The sequence below is a fragment of the Capsicum annuum genome, chromosome 8 (assembly GCF_002878395.1).
Source record: "Capsicum annuum cultivar UCD-10X-F1 chromosome 8, UCD10Xv1.1, whole genome shotgun sequence".
Classification (NCBI taxonomy): Eukaryota; Viridiplantae; Streptophyta; class Magnoliopsida; order Solanales; family Solanaceae; genus Capsicum; species Capsicum annuum.
In genome coordinates, this window is record NC_061118.1 from 118,322,353 (window position 1) to 118,329,585 (window position 7,233).

The window sequence follows — 7,233 nt, forward strand, 5'->3', positions numbered from 1 at the left end:
CAGAAGGGTCTTGGTACCCAAGTTTATCTTAGTTCAGATTTTCAATCACAAACAGATGGTCAGGCAGAGAGAACCATTCTGACCTTAGAGGATATATTGATGGAATGTGTTCTTAATTTCAAAGGCAGTTGGGATGACCACTTACTGTTAATCGAGCTTGACTACAATAACAGTTACCATTCTAGTATTCAGACAACCCCATTTAAGGCTCTTTATTGGTGGAGATATAGATCACCCGTCGGCCAGTTTAAAGTAGGTGACGCCACTTTGATTGGGTCAGATATGGTGTTTGAAGCCATGGAGAAAGTTTAGTTGATTTGAGAGAGAATGAAAGTAACTCAGAGTTGTTAGAAGTCTTATACAAATATAAGAAAGAGAGATCTTGAGATTAAAGTAGACGATCTTGTGTATTTGAAGATTTTACCCATGAAGGGGGTGAAGAGATTTGAAAAAAGGGGAATCTTAGTCCCCCAATATAGAGGCCCCTACAGGATTTTGAGTCGTGTGGGGAAAGTAGCATATGAGCTTGAGCTACCTTGAAACTTGTCGTCAGTTTATCCAGTGTTCCATGTGTCCTTATTGAAGAAGTGCATGGACGATTAAGCCGTTGTAGTCCCTCTAGAAAGCACAGATATTCAAAATATCCTCTCATATGAATAAGTTCCAGTAGAGATTCTTGATCATCAAATTCGTAGACTAAGGAACAAAGAAGTTCCCTTAGTCAAGGTTCTATGGTGAAATCAGTCCGTTGAGGGTGCTACTTGGGAAGCAGAAGTAGACATGCGTACCAAGTATTCTCACCTTTTCTCTAGAAACTCAAATTTAGCTGAAGGTAACAATCTTCCTTAATTCAGTTCTTTTCCGGTCTAAGATTTAACCATATAGCTATTTTTTTATAAATTCATGCATTCGCAGATTAGTTCAGTCGCTCAGTATATTTTAGATTCACTCATGCAACTCATTGTACATGGAAGTATATAGTCTCACTTCCTTAGAATCTTTAGTTTAATTAGTCTCATTTGAGGACGAATATTCCTAAGGGGGAGACAATCTAATACCCCATACTTTTCCTAGCTCGGTTTAGCTCCTCGAATGTCAAGGGTTAGATTGAAAATAAATAACTCTTGATAAATGTAGAATTTTCAAGCTCTAAACCCACCAATGTGTAGATAATTGGCTCAGATTTCCAACGATACCAATTTCTCCTTAATCCATCACTCGGTTGAGAAGTTATGGCATTTTTAGTAAAATAGTATGGCATTTAGACAGGCACCGCAATGCGGTGAAGGATGGAATCGCAATTGTTCTATTCCAGTGAAGCACTAAAATTGGCCTACGTTGTGGTGAAGATTCAGTTCCTGCTTGTCCTTTTCCATAGGAGTAATGCGATTACACCACATCGCACCAGAGCTCAAAATGGGACTTGTCCCTTTTCCAGTAGCCCAACTCGATTTTACCGCGTTGCGCCTTAGTGCAAAATGGCACTCGTCCTTTTTGCACTATGGCACCGCGTCATGCCAAGTTCCAAAATTGGCTTTCAGTTTTCCAAAGTTAATTTTTGAAGGGGTATGTAGTCTTTTCCCAAGAACCAATTCATGAATAACACTGAATTAATCCTATTCTAACCATTATATGCTCACATTTCATTAAATTTCTCTCAAAGAAACCCAAGAACATCAAAACTTAATTTCCAAGAAATTCGAATTCCACCATTCTTTCTCCAAGGAAACTCAAAATTCAAGGTTACCAATTCAAGATAATCAAGAATTCATCCTCAAGGGCACAAATAGGAATCCAAAATCAAGTGTTCTTATCAATTGCCTCAATTAAGGTATTTGGGGTTTTCAACAAAGATAACCCTTTCGTCCTTGTGCCCAAAATTAGTTTTAAAGTTTATTTTGTATGAAATTATAAGAGTATTAGGGTTCATACCCAATATTGCTAATTGAAAGATTATGAGATTTGAAGTGCTTTAGATGATGAATTTGCAAATTTATTTTCGTATTTTCATCCGTATTGCAGAAATTTCCAGATTTTGAGATGAATTATCAATACTTACATTATCAAGGATGAACCTTATGTTGTTTTGAAATGAATTTTATGCATGGGTTGTTAAGCCCTAGTTTGTATATTGATATTTCAAGAATGACTACTTTAAATATCCTATGATTAATTATTTTTAGATTTTGATAAAGACTTGATCTTTTAATCTTAGTTTAGATTTGGAATCCACCTTATAGTTTCAATTATAGATACAACGAACAGAGATATAGTTAGTTTTTACTATAAACTATTATACTAGTTTTAAAGTGGATTTCCAACAGAATGAGCATACAGATTAAAGGGAGTAGTATTTAGCACTGAGTTGGGTATGTTAATATGCCCTAGAACTATGAGCCAATGTAGGTTCAGATTATCAAATTATTTCCATTTCTATATGGATGATAGATACAGATATGAACACTTAGATTAGGTTATACTCCTTGACAAGAGTATAACACCTCTCCCCAACATGTGGTTTTCCCTTAAAAGAACTAGATGTTGGACACTATGATACCTGACATAGTATATGTTGGTTAGAAGAACCTCCCCAACAGTAAAGACTTGCAGAATAGTTTTTAAAAGTATTTCCCTATAGCTTACAGAAAAGAGTAAAGAATAACAGAAAAGCTTTTTGAAAACTAAGTATAAGGGCTCACAAATTTATTCAGCTATTGCTTTACATGTGACATCAGCTATGAGGTTTCAAATTCTAGATTATAGATATAAAAGTGAGTCCTTCCTACACTTAGACAACTTGATTTAAAGATAGAATACAAGTACAGATTTTAGAAATCAAATGTTATGAGGGGTGGGAGTCCCTCAAGGAATTATTGATGAAATGGAAAATATCTTCCAAATTATGCATACTTCATAGATTGAGTCCATTGAGTTTTCTTCCTACCAACTAAAAGATGTAGCGTACCAATGGTATGAGGGGTGGGAGTTTTCTAGAGGTTTTGATGCTAGTCCCTCCATGTGGGAGGACTTCTCCAAGGTTTTCTTAAATCGCTTCTTTCCTCAAAATTTGAGGGAGGCAAAGGCGAAAGAGTTTGTGAACTTAAATCAAGAGAGGATGTTCATTCAAGAGTACGCCTTGAAATTCCATCAATTGTCAAGGTATGCTCCTGAGATGGTTTCCCTCATAAGGAATAAAATAGGTAAGTTTGTCTCAAGATTTCCCCGTGAGTTAGTCCTTGAGAAAATGATGGCCTTGTTGATTGAGAACATTGATATTTCTAGATTTATTGTGTATTCACAACAAGTGGAAGAAGAGAAAAAGAAGCAAGTTGAGCTTAGTGAGAAGAAACGAAAGAAATTTTGTCCTTCTGAGCATAGTTGTGGTTCTGGTGGCAAGTGGCCACAGAAGAAATGGTGGAGTTTGAGTTCTTTCTACTGGGCTAGCATTCTCTCTCCTTACCCAAAGTTTTTGGGTGATCACCAGACTTATTTTAGTGGTGGATCCCAGGAACAGGGTGCACAAATCCAGGCTAGTAGTGCCCAGTCAGCTCCACCTCATCCTCTGATAACGCTTAACTTACACGTCAATTTAAGTACAAGGTGGTTGTCGTCAATAAATTTACCCAACTTTGGAGCCGTGGTCGAATCCACGAGGGACAATATGAGTGGTGACTAAATTAGTTTGAAATGATAAATACTAGCTAAATTCAAACCAATAGTACAAAAAGTTAAAGATTGGGGGTTTGAAGTATATCACACTTAATATTTCTTTTTGGGATTTTCTAGTATTAATTCGGTGCTATGAATAATTGGAGTCTAGGCAATTAGTTATGGATCTTGGGTTATAAGTTCCTAGGGGCAACATATCCATGAGTGTGTCATAATTTGATGCAAATTCTACGTGTTGGTGATGTGATAGGCTAGGTTAGAAATTCTTGAGGCTAGTTGTCAACAAAACCCCAAGGGTGTCACTCATTGACCCTTTCAAGTACATAATGAGTGATTCAATAAACACCACCTAATACTTCAATTAGACACCCCTATTTCTAGGATGGGGCCTTAAGTATAGTCAATGTCACAATCACCCTTACGTGTAAGATAGTGAAAATTAGTCAAATATGCTCATAAATTATCTATTATTTCCTTTGTTCCCACATCACTATTTCAAGTATGGTGTGGGTTCCTATAGTTCACCCAAACCCTTCTTTCAAGGATGGTTTGAGCTTTCGAGACTCGGGAATTTTCATCCATCAGACCCATTTTGGTCTTTGGAGCTTTCACCCTTAAATCCCAATCAATTTACTCAAGTAATAGTAAAATCCAACACCTCAAACTAGTAAATACACAAGCAAATCACATCCCACATATTTTACACCCAATTCTAGCATAATCCCAAGGAGAAAAACTAGCTACTTGTAACATAAATAAGCAAGGATTTTACCCCAAATCTCCATTGATTTGATTTGAGAAAATCTAAGTGAATGTTACTTCAAACTATGATATCCAAAAAATATTCAATGGGAGTTCACTAATTCTTCATTTGGAAGTGACTCCAAAATATTCTTCACCCAAAATTTATATAAAAAAATTCTTCTGTAAGAATGGACGCTACTAACCCTAGAACAATGTCTAAAAATTAGGGAAGATGAAATATCATGAATGATTAGGGTTTGAACCTTCCTTTTGTTAAATTTGGGATCATCCAAGTGCATTTACACTTTTCTCCTTGGGCTCTATTTTTCGCAAGACCGTGACCACATAAGCTTGGTCTCGATCACGGCTACACAACCATAATTAGCTTACGCGACCACGGTAGGTTAACCTTATTGACTGAATGCGATTGCGGTCCTCAGACTGTGACTATGGTAACTTAGGCCATATCTGCTCCAAGTCTTTAGTTGCACTTTCTAGCTTTCTTTTGATCCTTTTCAACTCCAATCCACATCTTTCCACCTCAGCAATAATGTGCCTGCAAAATGCGGATATTAGTGCATTCAATCAGAATTATGTCTTATTTATTCTTTCAAAAATGGTAATGTGCATGAATGTTGAGTGTAAATGAGTGGTAAAATCACCACTCATCAACACCCCTAACTTAAAGATTTTGCTTGTACTCAAGCAACACTAATTCTTATCATAAGACAACAATTATCTATGCCCAAACTTCATACCTTAAAGATCACAGTGACTTCAAACTTAGTCACTACCATAAGTAGCTCATTGCAAATGGGCTAAACTTTTTTTAGTATACCCCTCAGTATAAAATGCAATATCTAAGGATGCACAAAACTTCTAAGAGCAACCAAGCAACAACAACCAATGCTCTAGAAGTGACTCACTTTTGACCAAAACTAGGCTATACTCCATTTGCCTCATTTCTCAGAAGGTGACAAAATTACCAAAGTTAACTCATTCACATGCCTCCAGACAAGAAAGAAAACTTCACACGTCAAGCCACCAAGTATATAACTAGGAATTTAAGTGCAAAAATTCTCTCCTTCACAAAGAACTCTCTACGTTAACAAGTGTCATACCATAGGCTTGCCCCTATTTTTCAATCATCACTATAAAGAAAGCAAACGGTTCAAGATCTCAATGGAATTTTTAGCTTGTAACGTATATTTGGGTAAGGTTAGGATATGATTTGGGAACAACATGGCTACACCCTTCCTTGAACATCTACATCATATTATTTAATCTACCTTTTTTACTATGGGCCACTCTTCTTTGATCCTTTTTCTTTTCATATGCCTACTTTTTGCTTCCTCTGTTCATCCATTTTCTTCTATTTTATTTTCTTGCAATTTTCATGCAATTTTTTTCTTTGTTTGAACCCTTCTTTTTTTGTTCATTTGTTTTCAATGCTTGGGCACTTAGATATTTCTCGAAAAACTTTGTGGCCCCAGACTTACTTCCATTAATTTTCACCTCCACAACTTAAGCTCTTAGCCTTAAGTTGCATTCCTAAGTTTAAGGAGGATATGGTTCAAAAAAGGGATAAAAAGAAGGGTTCACGACTTGTAAAGTGTGTGCCAAAGAAAGGTCCAAAAGCTTAAAGTGGGAAACTAGGGATTAGATTAATGCATGGGTAGACTTTTTAGGATAAAGTGGTTTCCAAAATCACAAGGATGGCCTAAGATCATTTATCCAACCAAATACAATCAAAATTGTCTTTGAAAGACTAATGGGATAAGTTTTAGATAACACAAGTATACAAGACATGTAAACAATTTACTCACCACACATGGCATGCAAAATTCACCAAGGAGTCTCAATCACACCTCCCATTAGAGACAAAATTGAAGTATCTATCACTATTAGCAAGTCAAATATTTGTGGAGTCACAACAAGAGAAAGAGTTTTATTACAAGGTTACTCACGTCTATGCCCTTGGTTTTTTTAAAAAAAATTTGGATGGAGGGGGTTGTTTGTTTTGTATTTGCACCATGCTCAATTTGCAACTTAAGGCTACAACCAAAGCTTTATCCTCATATTTTGGCTTAATATGGGCAGACCAAGCATATGTCTATTTAGAATTCACCAATAGTGCACAATGGGACCCCAATTTTACAATGCCATAGATACTCAAACTTCCCGTGCATTAACGACTTAGATGCCACGGGTAATCAAAATTCCCTTGCTTCTATGGCTCACAACCTCAAACACGATGCTTTAACATTAAAAATATCATCACTCAATCTATCATAGGGCAAGGCTTGTCATGCATCATCATAATCAAAATAAAACTAAAGTAAAAAGAAAAATTAAAAATAAAACTATATAATAATCCATGAAAATATGGGCACTATTAGAGTGCCAAATATGGCATCCCAAAAGAAAATAAAACAGTATCCAAAATGTCATCCAAAATACTCATAAAAATATTGAGAAATAATAGAAATAACACAAATTTAGGGAAAAACACCCCAACTGAAAAGCTAGCAGTGTTCCCACTACATCATCAATAAAGTATAAGCAAAAAGTAAGGGGTCTCACTAAATCTGCATCAGCTGCTGCTCTCTTCCATAGACTCAGCACCATTACTACCAGCATCATCAGCTGACCAATTGCAGGTTCCTCTTCATCACTATCTAACCTTGGTGGAAGTAGTCGATCATTGGGTTTGAGAATCTTGAAGTTGCCCTTTACCCCTTTCCATAGCTTTTTAAAGAATTTGTCTCTCTTCTTATCTCTCTTCACTATCTTTTTACTTGACTCCTTAAGGTCCCTATG